General features: G+C 40.1%; 1 long non-coding RNA gene across 1 annotated transcript; it reads right to left on the bottom strand.

Annotated features, from left to right (window-relative positions):
• Positions 1–3,358: 3,358 nt before the first annotated feature.
• Positions 3,359–7,173, bottom strand: LOC141126903 (uncharacterized). The gene is made up of 2 exons (XR_012241461.1): positions 6,041–7,173; positions 3,359–5,083 (listed from the first exon to the last, which is right to left on the bottom strand). It is a non-coding gene; the product is annotated as an uncharacterized lncRNA (long non-coding RNA).
• Positions 7,174–19,029: the final 11,856 nt, after the last annotated feature.

Below are 19,029 nucleotides of genomic sequence, written 5' to 3'. Positions count from 1 at the left end.
TCTCCGGATGATGGACCCCTGCTTTTACCAACTCTTGGCATTGTTGACCCCCTATATTAAGAAGCAGGACACATGCATAAGGCTTTTATTTTATTTTTTGGTTGAATAATGATTTGATTTGGTATATTTTATATATTTTTGGATGCATAGAATGCACTTTTTGGCTAAGTTCTATCGGCACATAGCATGTCTAATTTTATTTTATATGCGACGTTGTACCCAAACAAAATTGACGTCCTTTTTTTCCCACAAATAGAGTTTTCTTTTGGTGGTACTTGATCGCCTCTGTGTTTTTTTTTTTGTTGCTCTCTAAACAAAAAAAGAGCAACAATTTAGAAAAAAATGCAATGTTTTTTACTTTTTGCTATAACAAATATCCCCCAAAAATATATAAAAAAACGATTTTTTTCCTCAGTTTAGGCCGATATGTATTCTTCTACATATTTTTGGTAAAAAAAAATCGCAATGAGCGTATATTAATTGGTTTGCGCAAAATTTATAGCGTTTACAAAATAGGGGATAGTTTTATGGCATTTTAATTTAATTTTTTTTTAATTAGTAATGGCGGCGAACTGCTATTTTTATCGGGACTGCGACATTATGTCGGACAGATCGGACACTTTTGATACTATTTTGGGACCATTGTCATTTATACAGCGATCAGTGCTATAAAAATGCATTGATTACTGTGTAAATGACACTGACAGTGAAGGGGTTAACCACTAGGGGGGCGGTGAAAGGGTTAAGTGTGTCCTAGGGAGTGATTCTAACTGTGGGGGAGGGGCTACACCTCACATGACAGCAATCAATGCTCTCGATGACAGAGAGCAGTGATCTCTGTCCTGTCACTAGGCAGAACGGGGAAATGCTTTGTTTACAAAAGTATCTCCCTGTTCTACCTCTCCATGACACAATCGCGGGCACCCGGTGGACATCAAGTCCGTGGGACCCGCTGTCTTGGACACCGTGGCGGATGCATGCCGCCGGTGCCGTACGAGCGCCCGCAGCACCGCTTTTTAAAGGGGACATACCTGTACACCCTTTTGCCCACCAGTGTCATTCTGCCGACATAAATTGGCATGTGCTGGTCGGCAAGCGGTTAAAGAAGAAGAGAGTGTGCTGCATTTCGAGATTTCTTAATTTGTTAATTCTCCATTACGAATGCTAGTTTACTAGACCGATGGCTTCTGGCTCATCCTTGCTTCTGAGCATGCGTGTTTGTACTTTGGACTTTTGTCTGACAGACTTGTGCACACACGTTCGGAAAATGTATTTGTCTGCGGAAAATGTATAATCCTGCCATCCAACATTTGTCCGCGGAAAATCCGACAGCAATCGTCCGATAGAGCGTACAAACGGTTGGATTTTCCTCCAACAGTCTGTCATCACACAGTTCCCGTCGGAAAATCCGATCATGTGTACGAGGCCTGAGGGTTTTTGTCTACTTTTACTGCACAGAACAGATGCCTGTGTGGCTGTCCAGCTCCCCCCATCACCCTTTCCCAGCTGACCTACTCTTCCAACTCACACCTGAAGTTCCAGTTGTAGGTTGCACCCAAATGTCCTGAGCCATGGTTTTGGGTACCACCCAATCCCTTACTTTTGCTTCCACTACAATTCACATCTGACTTAAAGGGGCAACTCTACAGCAATGTCTGGTACCCATAAATCAACACTAGGCTTAATTTTTTTTTGCCATTCAGTGTCATATAGGAAATAAGCATACCAACAACCATAGATAAATAGATGAATGCCAGGATATAAATTGTAGGCTGTTAGTAGGATCCCTGAATAGTTCTAAATGCAAAATGTTCAAAGCGGACTGAAATATAATAAGCCCAATCTAGTGTAATGCTATGTAATTGTTGGGTATTTGCTGTTTCTCTTCAGACATGAGTTTAACATGCTGTATTTAGATGACAGATCTGTATTAAAGTTTAGGTCATTTGATTAAATGTTCTGATTAATCTCACATCCGTATGCTACATATGTACTGTAATTGGAAATGATGAAAACAGGGAAAAATACCATATGCTTTATACAGTAATATCAAAAACTGGCAATTGCAAGCATTTCCAAATCTGCAAAGTTGTATTGCTCTAAGATCAGTTTATACAAATATGAATAGTTTATTGTACAATGATAGATGTTAATGAAGATAATTCATTGCAGCAAATGTAAATATTGATTTTAACTGATAAGTTATCGATGTTACACATGCGTGTATAATAAAATATGTTTCTTTTTATTTTGCTTTTAAATATTTTACTAAAAGCTACAACAGACGGTCAAAAATGCTGTTGTTTATATTAATGCACTTCTTGTTTGTGTTGGACCATGTAACTAAAAGTGATGAGTGTTGAATGTGTTATTTATTTAAAACAAAGGCTATAGGAAGTTGATTAAAAATTAAAGCATTGAAAAAAGAGGGGGGGGGGGGGATTTGGGAATTTTTGTATATGTCTTTGCATATTTTCCTGCAGATATGCTTCAGATAAAGTCCCACCACGCCCTCTTCTTTAAAGCTTAAAGCAGTATTAAACACAAAAATTGTGATCCGGCCAGTAAATCTGTTCTTTTTTAACTTCCTTTAACAGACCAAGCTGTCCAGCAAAAATGGCAGTCACAGGGTTGAGAAAAACTGTTTACTGATGGTAGGGGTGCTTAAAATGGTCAGCCTTTATTCATTTATGTAAAACCTTTATCTCAAAAGGTTAAAAAAATGGTTAAAAAGTGTTAGATGGAGTTCCACTGAAATTTGTTAGTCACGTTCATCTAAATCTGCTAGTGCACCTAACACAACCCTCAACACAGATTGACTTGCTTTCCAAAGGTGTCTCTGTTGGTGCTCCATCCAGAGTGAAGCACCCCAACTGGGTAAAATGCATTGGAGTTGATAAGAAAGGCAAAATTAAGGTGGCTTCTGAGGGTTCAGTGGGCTTTAAATGGTTTCTAAAAGTTACAGAAGCTTGTGCAAACTATCCTCGAATTGTTCTTTCAAAATTTGCCCCCACACTATTCAGGGTATTTTTAGGGAAAGAAAAAAAATCTGTGGAAAAATAATTATAGTATACAAATAACAATCAAATACATTACAGATATATATATATATATATATATATATATATATATATATATATATATATATAAAGAACACAAAAATAAAAAATTTAAACTACCTGAAATGCTCCCTCCCAAAAACACTAAATAAAGTACGGTGTTTTTCCTTTTTTTAGGCAATTAAAAGTTTTCTGAAACTTCACTGATGACAAAATCTGTAATTTTGTTTTGAAATCAATTTGCCAAAATCATTCTGCCCATCACTACACATTGCTTACCAATAAACATCTCATTGGTATCCACTCTTCAGAATACTTTTATTAAACCACTAACAGCATTACAGCATACAATGTGTCCTCACCCAGGGACTGCCCCTCCTTAACATATTGGATATACTTCTGCAGGCCTTCAAAGTGTTTATTGGTTCAAGTCTATGTTTTCCTCATGCCATGGGGGTCTGTATACACCTATCTACAGCTATACACATTTGTTTATAGAATAATTATAATCCCCTCTTGACAATGGCAACAAGCAAATCATTCCCATTGAGCATATGGATACTTAAAAGAGATCTATGATCACAACATATTTTTACATAAGCATTATAATAGCAATACAAACAACAGTTATTTTTGATTATTCATTATAAACAAATCCATCTCGTTCATCAACTTCCTGGATTTTCTGTATGCTTTGCAGCTTCTCCTCTTCTCAATGCTTTGGTTTACTTTTCAATCACTACATATCCCATGGTATCTTTCTGCATATAAGCAGTAATTCCTCTATCAACTCTTACTCCTAAAACTCCTCCTCCCAGCCCCTCTGTAGTTCTGAAGGCAGAGTCTGTGAAATGTGTGACACAGCAGTGCATATTTACAGGGCGTAGTTAATACATTTCACAGAATTCAAGAAAATAAATGTGTGGGATTCTTCACAAAGTAAATGTACAAACATCAAGATCGTTCAGACTAATAGGAGTAGGCTAGAAGTACATGAAATACTATGTGGAAATGAATATATAATTTTACATTTTGACCATAGATACATTTTAAAGTACTTGTACAAGAATACCTTGCATTGTGCTTAAAGCGGAGCTCCACCCACTTCCACTCGGATCACCTAGGCAATCTGAGCAGAAGTTCCCCACTCCCTCATCAGTGCCTCTCATTAGTGTCCACCTGTGTCTTGGATGGAGACCTTTAGTTCTCCCATATAGAGGAGTGTATGGCTTCCATGGTTCAGAGAAGCAGGATCTCCCATTCTATGGATAGTGTAGGACCCACTAATCATGGGGTACTTTGTCGCAGTAAGAGGGCCTAAGCACCATATAGCAATATGGTGTGACCAAATCCCCATATTTTTTCAAAATGTTTTTTGAAAATGTCTAAGTGTTTTAAATAGCCTTGCAGCAGGAGGTAAATGTCTTTTTTGAATGTGTGTGCTGTAATATTTTGTTCTGTTGTACGGTCTTATGACCATCTTTAATGCATCTTTTAGGGTGTGCCTCCCAAATATCTTGTTTGTCTGAGCAGAAGTTCTCTCCGCCTCCCTTCACGTCACAATTCCCAGAAGACTGCCAGACTATTCAGGAGGCACAGCGCGACTGACGCATACGCAGTGGGCACCTGGCTGAGAGGCCACAAGCTGTCACAGCCAAGTGCCACAGTATCCTGGGACAGGTGAATGTTTGTTTATTAAAAGTCAGCAGCTACAGTTTTTGTAGCGGCTGACATTTTAATAAACACAAACAACGACTAGAGCTCCTCTTTAGGTGAAAAAGTTCTCTCAATTTACTTCTGCAGCCAGATGTCTTTGTGTATCATAGATGTAAAGAAAGTTCCAGATGATAGTGCCCTGTCCTCCTGGTCACAAGGAAATGCTCAGGTGAAAGTCCACTCCAATTAAGCTGCCATCAGGAAACCATTTGCATCTTCCTCATGTTCTCATCTCTTCTTCTGATCTGCCTCATCTTATCTGGCCTGGCCATCTGTTCTGCCTGCTCCACCTCTCGAATGTTCATTACCTTAAGAGAGTAAAAGACAAAGCAGATTATATTTTCCTTCCAATTGTGCCAAAAAACTTAACTCACTGCTCACATTTTTATTTTTTTCTACCCATTTCTAACTGCAAAACTATTGTAGGGTGCCCACTGTTGCCTTGTAACACTTTCACAAAAAGGCATAAATTTCCAGTGAAAAGAATAAACCTGCCTCTCTCTCCATGCTGTCCTGGGAACACTGTCCTACTGTTGTCCAGTCTTCACAGCATGGCAGTCTCTAGTAATGTTCCTCAGTCTATGACACCAAAAACACCTAATGTGACTGAATCTATCATTCCCAGACACTTACTTCCATCTCTTAAGTAAAGCTGGTGGAGGAATTCCATCTTTTTACTCTCTAGGGACCCCCAACTTAGGTACTGTAAATCAGTCCACATGTGTCTCCTGGAGATCATAGTCCTTGCTTTCCTTTTATCTGATCCTGCTCATGCATCTCTATTTAAACTGAACATATTCCCAGCTTCCAGCTTATGGGAAGTAGCAGTGGCACATGTCCTATTTTTGTTTATAGGCTTAGGTCCTTTCTCCTTTGTCAGGGCATCATTAGACCTGTTTATGAGGGCTGCACAGCGCTCATTTAAATATTTATATTTACCTATAGTTTGAACACACTTTGAAACCACTGAAGGTTTGACTTTGAGTGCCCTACTTTCTAAATCCTTTGCCTTGCTTGCAGTGTCCTCTAAACACTTAATCACCACTGTAAGCTGCTTGTTTAACAAGTCTCTTTCTACCTCTGTTTTTTCCTCTTTTCAGATTCAGTATGTAGAGCATGCAGGGAATGAAAACCAAACACAGCCTCTATCCCCTACTGAACCCAAACCTTTAAAGCCTTGTACACACGGTCATATTATTGGACACATTTTCATCAGTTTTTTTGTTTGATGCTAGTCTCAAATCAAAAGTGAAGAGGGTACTCACCATCAGAAAAATTTCTGATGACAGAATTCAACGTCAGAAGTGATGTAATGTGTTGAATTGTTTTGTATGTGTTCCTTCATTTCTGAGCATGCCTAATCTTGCTCTTCAGATTTTTTTTTGTCAGAAAACCATTCTAATGAAAAGAAAATCAGACGTTGTGGTCACAGCAGATAAAAATTTTCAAGCCTGCACATCCAGTTTTTGTCTGCTGAAAATTCACAATCGGCTGTCAAAAGCGGCACACTAACGATCAGAAAATTGGCAGATCGTTCATTGGACGAAGTTTATCTTCAGATTTTCTGACCGTGTGTACGGACCTTAAGCATAAAATCTGGGGGGGGAAATCCAAGACTCCATCACCCCAAGCTCTGCTCAAAGGAGAAACATACAAATTATTTAACAATAGGGATCCACTCATTGTCTCTGGCCCAGGTAGGCAGGGTGTATGGTGTACTGGACACCAGAAACCTCTGCAACCTTGTTTTTCCTAAACAGCTTATGCAATATTTCTATTCAGCACAAGCAACAGAACACATCACAGAAAAACAGGTCTGCTTCAGTTGAACTGTAGCGCAAATCCCGGATGAGCTTCCAATTGTTTTGCTTTCGTCTTTCAAGGTTCTTGCGGTAAACCCAAGGAAGCAATTAAAACTTTGTAATGTGTTAATGTGCTTTACTGAACAGAAGCTGCACATACAACTGCAGGAAAAACAAATCATAGCATGCAAATTATAACACTATATGCCTACAACATTCCCAAACTGAATATCTTCCTAGCAAATTTACAGGTTGAACTGGGTGGACTATTGTCTTTTTTCAGCCTTAACCGACTATATGACTACATAACAAATAAGTGTGTACAATGTATGATGGGCATAAACTAAACAGTTACTTAACTTGGATCTTTTTTTATGATGGAGTCATCTTCTAGAATCCAGGATCTTCCAGACTGCTTCCTGCTTCTCTGAAGTCCTCATATCAACTCTGTCCTCCTTTGTCTCCAGAACAAGTTTTCTTGTTTGTCTTCCATAAGGATGAGCTCAGGCTCTACTCGTGCAGAGCCCGCCAGGAAGTCGGCACGGCGCTGCGCTAATCACAGGCAGTGAGACATTTCCCGATCTCTGCAGCCGTACATTGGGAAAATGTCTCACTGCCTGTGATTAGCGCAGCGCTGTGCCGACTTCTTGGCGGGCTCTGCACGTGGAGTCTGCGAACACACCGGAGCTCATCCTTAGTCTTCCAAAACAACTCTTGCTTCTTTGTTCTTCAAGCACTTGGCTTGTTCAAAGTCTTATTCCCCTTCACCTATTTCCTGCTACCTTGTTTCCTGCAAGAAACTTCACAAAGCAGTCCAACAGGTTTGTTAGTATGTCAATAGGAGAGGCCCAGCTTCTAAAACAACACATGGTTTTAAAATCTAACAATTCACATATATCTATGCTATAAAAAATCACCACCATATCTAAAGCAACACAGTCTTCTTGCAGAAATTGGGTTGTTTTTATTCCTTCCCTTTGCTTGCAGTATCACATTCTATTTTCCAAGTCTGACTTAAAACTGGTGGTGGTTTGCCATGAAACACTCTGATTCTCAAATATATCAAGATCCTGCACATAAACGACAGCAAGAATCCTGCAGTGAATGTGTTTGAAAATAATTTTCCTGTATTACAAAGAAGCTTCTCAGATCTTAAGATTACTAACACTACTGATTGAAGAGGCATGTCGCACTACAGCTACACCTCTATTAGTAGCTCAAGCTGGGGCAGTAGGTTGTGTCCCCAGAATGCATTTCAAAGCATAATTTTTAGTTTTGACAGGAATGTACCGTTAAGTTAAAGTGGTTCTAAGGCCTAAACATTTTTTACCTTAATGCATTCCTCCATCAGCACACCCCCTCACCCCCCCCCCCCTTTTACTTACCTGAGCCCTCATTCTACCCAGCGCTGTGCACGTCTGCAGCTCTGTCAATTCCATTGCACAGAGCAGGTAAGAATAGACATGTTTGTTATTTATTTATTTCTTTTTAATGTTTTTTTTTTACCTTTACAATAGCTTTAACTATTTTAAAGAATGATTACTTTACTGACACCCCATTTATCATTAAAGAAAAAAATTACAGTTATGAGTCAACCAGTTGATATTTTTATTATTGAAATAAAGCAGTGGTTAGAGCAGAATTCCAGGTTAAGCAAATAATGTCTAAATGCAGGAGGAATGTGTATTCTTATTTGAATTTTGGTGTGCTTTGCGTATTTGTTAAATTTGTGTATGTGTGAATCTTTCCTTTGTGCAAGAGCTTCTTGCGATAAAGATCGATCACTTCAGCTCCTTTTCCTTATGCAGGGTGACTGGTCTTGTATCTGCCCCGCTTCCCCAATAATTCTCTGAAGGCAGTCTGTGGTGAGTGGAGCCTGCTGGGTCCAACCTACATTTCTGCTCCCTGCCCAGGCTATGTGCAGCACAGTGATAATTTCACTGCTATTTTTACAAGGTAATACCTAGAATGACAAAGGCATTTGGTGCACACAAAGATGATTTATATCCTTTTGGGTTATAGAGGAGTATATCTGAATAAACATATTTTTGTTCCCAGATTTCAGCTTTAAATATAAAAAAGTGAAGAAACATACAGTTTGAAAAATGTTTGTATGCTTTGACATTAGCAGTGAAAAATGTTATGTTTGTCCATGCCACAAACTAATACAAAATATTTTATCAGTTTACATTAATACATCCTTAACACAAAGCCTTTTATCTTCCTTTGTTCATTTCCATTTCACGCAGAAACTGGCTATTAAGAGGCAGACATTTTCCAGTATGCTGGTTTTTGACGAATACAAAAACCTGTCATCGTTTACCCAACGCGCGTTTTAATTTGTTACCATGGCATGAAAAGAAATTACCTTGAAGTTTACTCAGTCTTATATATTCTGTTGCCAAGCTTTTATACATGTTTCAAATATAGCATGTCTCCAAATCCTGCCGTAGCCTTTACAGTATGTATAAAATAAATGTGCGCAAGCTACGGCTTTCCATTAACCATTCGCTGGTCAGGCTCAGATCTCCCACTCATTAGCTTATGTAAAATAAACACAGGGATAAAATCATTTTGATCTGTGTGCTGTTTCCTGTCTTTTTGTGAAACCTTTATTCATGTGCATGAGAAGTGTAAGTGAAGCCAAGAATAAAGGAGCATGTTGCTAGAATGAAACAAGGGCCCATTATGCTTTACCTATCAGCAGCTGACACCAGTCCTTCAGGTTAATAAATGTGCACTTCAAAATGAAAATGAGTCACCATTTCTATGAGAGTGATATTTATAAATCAGTTTTCACAGGTAACTGTTATTGTGAATATTGTTTTTTTTTTTTTTTCATTAGGAACGTGAACCTAAAGTATAACAGGAACACAAAGAAACAGAAGACTGATTCAAAGGTAAAGTCCAGACAAATGCTCGTTAACATGCATGGTAACTATTCAACTTGCCAAGGGATTCATAATTCCGTTCAACCAGTTTTATAATCCTACCCTGCTAGGCAGCAGGTCCTTGTAGAGGAAGCTGTATTTAAGCAATGCAACCATGTCAAGGACTCGCCTGTGAATGAACAGCGGAGGAGCAGCAATATATTATTGAGACCATCCCTTGGCTTTCCCATGCTGATTGGCTCAAAGTGCTACCCCTCCCTCTCTCAGGGCTACAAAAAGACAAGAAGAAGCTAATATCAAGACAGTTAGAGGTACTTTTATAAGTTCACTGTAAAATTAATTTTGTTTTGTTTTCATTAGTAAAATATATAATTTTGTTCTGTTATAAAGTCCGAAAGATGCAAAATTCAGCTGAATTTCGATTCGTTGGGAAACTAATTGCACGTGTCTAAAAATTTGTTTTACCCCCTTTGCTCAACTTTACTCAGCAGAATGTCCTATACTTTACTAAATGTCCTATCATCAACAGCTTGCATACAACACATTGAAGTAGAACTTTAAGTAAAACAAAAGTTGGTGAACAGGCAGGAGTTTTAATGTGGAAGAGACATACTATGTCTCTTCTGCATAAAGTTTCTTACCTTCATATCTGCCACTGTTCACTTAGTTGCACATGTCCACCTCAGTGCACAAGTTCAGCAATGGCTAGCTGATTGAACTCCCATGCATGCACAGGAGTGATGTCATCTTGTTCCCACCAAATAAAAAGGCCGGAGATTGGAACCCTGGAAGCTGCCCAGCTGAAGATGACAGGGGCATCAGGGAGCTCTGGGGCAGTGCGGCGCTGGAGTGAAAGTGAGCAAAGTTTTGCTTTAAGCATCTGCTGGCTCTCAAATCAGGCTGTCACTGACAGGTTAAATCCCCACTAACAATAAGGAGTGTGTGAGCACCAGGTCAAAAATTACATAGTAACCGAATCAGGTGGAAGACTTCATTAATAAAATAAGCCTAAAGGTGGCAGTGTGCATCTGTTTATCATATCTGTTTATATTTGTTTATACAGTGCCAACAGCGTGCGCATTGCTTTACAACGTGAGGTCAGACAGTACAGTTACAATACAATTCAGTACAGGAGGAATCAGAAGGCCTGCTCGTTAGAGCTGACAATCTAAAAGTGAGGGTCAAGTAATACAAAAGGTAATAACTGTGGGGGATGAGCTGATATAGATAAAATAAAAGTACAGTTCTTAGGTGAAAGGAGGATAGGTTTCTCCGAAGAGAAAAGTTTTCAGGGATTGCCTAAAAGTGGACAGAGTAGGAGATAGTTGCAAAGATTGGGGTAGGGAATTTCATATAATGGGAGAGGCTCAGGAGAAGTCCTGGAGGCAAGGATGGAAGAAGGTGACAAGGGAACTTGAGAGCAGGAGGCCCTGAGTTGTGGATGACATTTGAAGTTGTTGTTAGTATTTTGAATAAAATTTCTTGGGATAGTGGCAGCCAATGGAGAGATTGGCAGAGAGGGTTAGCAGACAGTGAACGGTTGGTCAGATGAATGAGTCTGGCAGTAGCATTCATGATGGACTGAAGGGGGGGTAACCTATGTAAAGGTAAGCCAATGAGGAGGGAGTTACAGTAGTCAAGGTGAGAGGTAACCAGAGAGTGGATTAGGAGTTTTGTGGTGTCCTTGGTTAGGAAGGTGCATATTTTGGAGGTTAAGGTGGCAAGCTTTGGAAAGTGATTGGATGTGAGGCCGAAAAGGAGAGTTCAGAGTCCAGGATTACATTACCCTGGCATGCATCAGATTCAAGTACAGTATTAAAGAAAATCAATTTACAGAATTTAAAAGAATATATATATATATATATATATATATATATATATATATATATATATATACTGTATTTATACAGTATAAATACAGTATATAATTATATATATAAATTTGAGCACCCACCAGAGAAAATCTACAATGCAGAGGTTTTTAATGTAATCTGTCTTTATTTTATTCTTTTTACCTTGAAGATGGGCTGCACCCCACCAAAATACCTGATTACAATAATGTATACCTATAATGAGATCAGACACACTAAATTATTTACCTATTCTAAACAATCAGTTCAAATTATTTAGACTAGGCCATCATTTACTTCTAAAGCTTTAGGCATTGTGGAGAAGTTCATCTTCAAAAGTTCATCAGAAGCACTGAAATTTAAGTCTTATGCCCCGTACACACGGTCGGATTTTCTGACGGAAAATGTGCAATCGGAGCGTGTTGTCGGAAAATCCGACCGTGTGTGGTCTCCTTCGGACTTTTTCCGACACACAAAGTTTGAGAGCAAGCTATAAAATTTTCCGACAACAAAATCCGATCGCGTCAATTCCGACCGTGTGTGGACAATTCCGACGCACAAAGTGCCACGCATGCTCAGAAGAAATTCCGAGATGGAACAGCTTGGTCTGGTAAAATTAGCATTCGGAATGGATATAGCACTTTCGTCAAGCTGCAATGTTAAAAATTGTTTAATGCATCGCACTCTCTTCTTCTTTATAATGCTAGAAGAATGAAGTAGTTTTGCTGCTCATATTCACACAGAGTTCTTACAAACGTATTTCTTTATTATTTATCGTGATCCCCTCAATATATTTTGATTTGTCACATCTGACAAAATTTTTTTTTGGTTATTTTTTTTTTGGTTTTGTATTTTTTTCAAGGCTGATTTTTATCTTTTTATTTTTTGTTGGGTTTGTATTTGTTTCAAGGCTGATGTTATTATTTTTTTTTGTTTGTTTGTTTTACTCCAGAATATTTTTGTGTGTGTTTTGTGTGTCAAGTTAACACAACACCATTATTATTTTGTATTATTTAATCTCAAGGAGATTGCTTGGTGTTGGTGTCTCTTGTTAATTTCACATTGTATTTTTGAAATGTACCTGCCTCCTCACAAACAAACTGTCCTTTTTGAAGGGAAACACACATAGGCGAGTATAATTGAAACAAAAATTCCTTTATTAAGGGCTCAGAACCAAACAAAGAGGGAGGCAACTCTGGAGAAACAGCAGAAATTAGCGAAGCCTTGGACCCCAGGGCAGACATCAATTATTTTATGGCAAAATTGGTGGCCTGAGGAGTCCTTATCTAAGGGAGTGCAGTCTGGTCCAGAAGTCCCAGAGATCCGGAAAGCAGCAGATGACATCTATGTCCCCAGGCTGTGCTACTACAAGAGGCTGCATATTTTGCCAGACCAGACTGAACCCAGGTCATCACTCTCTGGTCTTCCTTCCACGCTTCCTTCCCGGCTGTGGCTCTGGTGTTGGAGATGTGGCAGGAGGAGGAGTAGGACCTGGAGGAGGAGGAGGAGTAGGACCTGGAGGAGGAGGAGGAGAAGGACCATGGGTGAGGTGACAAATGTGGGTTGCACATGTGAGTTGGCCCCTCAACCCCTTATTTAGAGCTTCCAAAATTAAGAACTTAGACAGGAGTCGTTGGCCCTCCTCCATCTGCATCATTTTGCAGGCAGTTATGCCAGCAAAGTCCTCCTCCACACTGTGGGGTGTTCTGAGGGCCTCAGTAGCCTTCCAAAAGAGGCCTATGGCAGCCTCCTCCAGGTTACTCCTCTTCCTGCAACTTTGTCTTTGAAGGTGTAGGGGAGGGACCTGGATATCACAATCATAAATTAGTACTCCTAACTAACATCTATTTAACATCATTGATTGGACAACCAGCAATATTTAGAAAAATGCTATACCTGACTCAATCTGGGCTCCTCCACATGTTGCTGCCTGGAAAGCCCAGGTTGGGCGTCAGAAGCCTCAGCTGGGGGGGAAGGAAGCGTGGAAGGAAGAGTGGAGAGTGCTGGCCTGGGTTCAGTCTGACCTGCCAGAAAATGCAGCCTGTCATAGTAACACAGCCTGGGGACATAAATGTCATCTGCAGCTCCTGATCTCTGGGAATCCTGGACCTTCTTGTGCTCCCTTAGATAAGTGCTCCTCAGGCCACCAATTAGGATCTTCAAATAGGTGATGTCTGCCATGGGAATCACCAACTTCACAAATTGCAGCAATTTATCCAGCGCTGCCTTCCTCTTTGTTTGGTTCTTATAATGTGGGTGGTTTACCTGCCACAGACAGGGCAGCTCCCTGAACATATCAATGAAGATTGGCATAAAGTCCTGATCCTTCAAGATATCCATTTTCACTGCAAGACACAACACAAGACAAACCCTAATGTCAGCCTAAAGTCTTCTAAACTTGTGCAAATACAGGCCTCAATCTAGAAGCAGCATAGGCCCAATGTTAAATCTTACCTTCGCTATCACGATCGGCGCCTCCGTTACTCCTTCCTCCGTTCATAGATCGTACGTACTACGCACGCATGTTACGCTTTATAAACACTGCGCATGCGTGAAACTCCGCCCGCCCCTGACAATCTTTCTAGTCTATTCCCCGCCCCTTCTCGTTCGGCGCAGTGGGGGAAGAGCACATGGCGGATGCACAGCAGGTGTCAGATAATTACACCAACGAGGAGGAGGAAAGCCCAGAGCCTGAAACGTCCCGATCCAGAAGAAGACGATTTAAGGCATTGAATATGTCCCTTGGGGAGATGTTGGAGATGGTGGACATCCTGAAGAAGGCCGACTATGACGGGAAGTATGGACCTTACCCCAACCCCAATGTCAGAAAGGCCAAGATTATGGCGAAAGTGGTCAAAAGTCTGCACCGGAATTTCGGGGTACGACAATTGAAAGATCAGCTCAGGAAGCGGTGGTCGGACCTGAAATTAAGGAAGCACGAGCAGTACAGAAGCATCAGGAGAGTGCTGCAAAAATGTAAGTAGTTGTCCTGTGTTCCTATTCTTTATGTTTATTACGTTCGTGCTGCTCCATGTGCTTTTCTTAACTGTTGTCCAGTTTAAAATGGCAACTTTCATGTTCATGGGCACATTATTCGTTCGTATGAAACATTGTTCGTTCGGCCTAGAACACACCATTGTTTTGGCCATATGCATTTTAAAACATTTTTTATGGCCTACTTGTCTGAAAATAATTTGGTTGTGTAGATGGGTTTGTAACTAGAATGAAATGCAAACTAGATTTTGTGTAAGGAGAGGACACTCAGCAGCGGTTTTCACATCTGGACTCTGGAACACTAGTGTGGGACACAAGAACACCCTTTTTATTAGGGGATCCCACACAGGTGCTCCAGTGTATACTATAGGGGTGACTCCATCTGTGAAGCTTGTACTAAACAGGTAAGTATTCAAGTTTGACAAAGGACAATAAAATTTCAACATCTTGGAACTCAGCCAAAATAGACAATTGTACTCCACTTCCAAGCAATGTTTCATATTTATAGTTCTGCCATCAAATATCTGTGTGCTAAGTATACCTATTTGTTTTTACATAGAGGATAAAAGACTCGGAGGACACCCCTCATCCGAGGAGACCACAGACCAACCACCTCTGGAAGAAGGGGAAATCCACCCAAGCCAAGCAGAGCAGGAGGAGGAAGATGTGGTGGAAATTGTCACCACAACAGGTGAGTGTCTGCAACCACAGGCTCAGGTAAGAGATGGATGTCGGCATATTTATAATACATGGTGTGTTTTTGTTTCTATCTTTTTAGGTGATCGTGATGTTGTGGATCCAGGGCATTTCACCTCTGAAAGTGCACAGATCCTGATCGGGGAGATCATGGGGTATAATAGGGACTTGGAAAACATCCAGAAAAACATCAATGATGTTAAAAAAATGAAGAACATCATTGATGTTTTAGGGAGAGTTTAAAACAAATCCAAATCCCTTTGTTTTTTTGTGAGCTAAAAATGTATACCATTTTTTGACATATTTGCGAAAAGCCAAATTTTGAAGATGCACACAGTGTGTGAACATGTGCTATCTGCCATCACGGGAGATCAATAGATGCGTTTTGGGGGTGCAATCCCTTCCTCAATAATAAAGTAGCTGTGAGGAAGGGGTTGCACCCCAAAAACATGTGCCTTGATCCCCCATGATGGCAGGTAACTAATGTTGACATTCAGCAATTCGTGTGCATCTTCAAAATTTGGCTTTTCCTGGGGTGACTTCACCCCATCTGAACGCAATATCAAACACAGTTTGTAAATACTCATGTCTGGTATGGCCTTCAAGTTCTACCAAATGTGAACTTTGTAAGTTCAAGATTTGTGTCTTTCTTGTTGGTTTTAAACATGCCTGTTTTATCTTAAATGGACATTGCTACTTTTTCTAATGTGACCCCAAAAATTGTTATACAACAAACATGTTGGTTTGTTTTAAAAACCTTTTCTAAATGCACATGTGATTGTGCTGGTATTAAAAAGATTGTTAATCAAGAATGTGTGGATTATTGTTTCAACGCTCCAAAACTTTTGTTGTGCTCTAATTGGTGTTTTCAGTGACAATGGGGGTTATTTCCTAAGGGAAAATCAACTTTGCACTACAAGTGCAGTTTCAACTGCACTTGTAGTGTAAAGTGTCTTTGCCTTTAGTAAATAACACCCAACAGTGCTTTGTAATGTTACACAATCACGCCATTTTCAGGACTCACCACATTTCTGTCAGGGTCAGCTAAAAGAAACACAAGCAGTAAATGTCACCAAAGATTTTAGTAGTTATTTTTTTTATTATTTGAAAAAGGTTTCAGACATTGTCTGGCATATTGATAGCCCCCCTACCCGCAAAGTATTCAAGGTATCTTAGCCGGACATCATGGGCACTCAGGGGGGGCAAGCCAGGATGGCCACTTTCAAGTGCCATCAGGGTTGTTTCAAATAGAATTCCGGCCTCAGGCCCAACTGAGCCAGCATAGTTGGCAGAATGTTGCCGTAAAAAGTTGTGTAGAACACAGCACGCCAGGATGATATGATTAAGTTTGTACTCCGCCATGTGTATGGGTGTAAGAAATAGGCGGAACCGGCTGGCCATGATTCCAAACGTGTTCTCCACCACTCTTCTGGCTCTGGCCAGCCGGTAATTAAAAACCCTCTGGTCCGGGGTGAGGGTCCTCATCGGGAATGGCCGCATAAGATGGTCCCCCAGCGCAAACATCAAAACATCACCATCATGTTAAGGAGAGGAGCTTTTGATAAAAAAAAACACTGAAACATACCTAAGTTCATCTAAACACTAGACACCTCTAACCCTTGAGCTCAATGCATTCCAATGGCCAGAATAAATGAATGTGGCCATTGGGATGCATTAACACTCAAACTTTTGATGCTCTTAAACACCTCTAAACGTGTGTGTGTACGCAATACGCAGCTTTAGGTGTGTTTTTAACCATTTGACCTCCAGAAGGTTTACCCCCTTCATGACAGGCCATTTTTTGCAATACGGCACTGCGTTGCTTTAACTGACAATTGCATGGTCATGCAAATCTGTACCCAAAGAAAATTTATGTAATTTTCCCCACAAATAGAGCTTTGTTTTGATGGTATTTTATCACCACCATGTTGTTTATTTTTTGCGCTATAAACAAAAAAAGACTGACAATTTTGATTAAAAAAACAATATTTTTTACTTTTTGCTATAAAACATAGCCAATAAAAAAAATTAAAAAATCTAATTTCTTCATAGATTTAAGCCAATATGTATTCTGCTACATATTTTTATTAATTATAAAAAAATGTTATTTAAAAAAATCCTAAAAAGCGTATATTGATTGGTTTGCACAAAAGTTATAAAGTCTACAAACTTTGGTATATATACTGGAATTTTTTTTTTTTTTCTTCTCCTGCTTTTTTTCCAGATCTTCTCCTGCCAGGAGTCCTGACATTCAGAGGGGCTAAACGGATTCCCTGTGTGCATGAGGCCTTTAGGCCCATTCACACTACAATACGCATAAAAACACGTCTGTAGTGCACTGCGTTTTAGAACGCTTCCGTGCATTTCAGTGCATGTTTTTTGTGCCTTTTTCTCATATTTTTCTGCATGTTTTTCTGCATATTTTTTTTTTAAAGGCATGTTTCCTCTGACCTATTGTTGTTGATGAGAAGTGTGTTGACAAAATCCTAGGAGCATGCCAGCCTTCTAATGTGAACACACAGCAGATGTTTCTAATCTGAAACTAAATTAAATTCTACTTAAAAGCGGAGTTCCACCCAGAAATGGAACTTCTGCTGATCCGGTTCCTCCGGTGTCACATCTGGCACCTTTCAAGGGGGAGGGGGAGCAGATAACTGTCTAATCCAGATATTTGCTCCCCACTTCCAGCGAAAGAGTGCCGCAGAATCTGCGGCAAACTACGTCATGTCCAGCCCCTCCTCCATTCCCCCCGCTGTCTTCTGAGAGACACACAGGTCCCAGAAGACAATGGGCCCATTTAGAGCGAGCCGGCGCCTCCACCCGGAGCGGAGGGACGGGTCGGCTTCGGTTGAGGACTTCGCGGGCACCCTGGACAGGTAAGTGTCCTTATTTTAAAAGTCAGCAGCTGCAGTATTTGTAGCTGCTGACTTTAAATTTATTTTTCCCGACAAAACTCCGCTTTAAGGTATACTGTAGGTTGTGATATTTTTGGAGACATTTAAGTATGAAATACTTTACAGCACAAACAGCTACAGAGGTCAAGATTTGCTTGTTTTAAAGCTCTTTTACTGCCTATTTTGAAGATGTAAGTTCTTCGATGTCCATAGTCTGGGCAAAGGATTATGGCTTTTCTCTTGTGTAAAGCCCTAAGAGGGCCTAGTTATATTTGTTGGATTATTGCTCTCTTTCCCATGAGCTCCCAGGCAGTTATTCTACAGAGTGTGCAGATACCAACTTGCAGCCTGTTTGGCTCAAGAACAGGTCCAAGATAGTGGAAAGAACCTTTCATAAGTCTCAAGAGCCACTTAAAGCCCATTAAATCCTTAAAAAAACACACAAAAAACCTAATACAAATATAAACCCAGTGGATGGCACTTACTCCAGCAACAGCTGCATGTCATTGTATTGAGCTGAAAAAATATATGTAGTTGTGTAGCCCTTATCATCTGTAGAACAAGAGCCTTGCTAAATTAAAAGTACATCTTAATTTTGGATAGAGTAGTGAATGGATAAACCCACAAAGTTTTTTTTTTTTCTTTCTTTTTGTGTAAGGAAATCTCTCTAAAATGAGGGAAATCCTCCTAGACAATTGTCACTGGATTCCTCCTCTATTCCAGTAATACTTGAAAACTGTGGATTTTCATCTCTTTTTGTCTCTCTGATAATGATCATTAAGCCAGACAGAGAGGGTAAATCTCCTTAGCTTTGGTAATGATAAAATTGAGGGCAGGGGTGTAGCGTGGGTTGTCAGCGCCTAGGGCAAGGCAAGTAATTTGCACCCTCTAACCCATGGATTTATAGCACTCACTGAGTCCCTTCTACTAGTACAGTAGTACTGACCTACCTGACAGCTACACTGACCTCTACACTGACCTACCTGATTCCTGCACTGGCCACTACACTGACCTACCTGATTCCTACACTGGCCATTACACTGACCTACCTGATTCATACACTGACCTACCTGACCCCTACACTAACCTACCTGACCACTACACTAACCTACCTACACTGACCTACC

Source organism: Aquarana catesbeiana, linkage group LG01 (assembly GCF_042186555.1).
Source record: "Aquarana catesbeiana isolate 2022-GZ linkage group LG01, ASM4218655v1, whole genome shotgun sequence".
Lineage (NCBI taxonomy): Eukaryota > Metazoa > Chordata > Amphibia > Anura > Ranidae > Aquarana > Aquarana catesbeiana.
The sequence above is the reverse complement of the archived record's forward strand: the minus strand, read 5'-3'. Positions and strand labels throughout refer to the sequence as shown.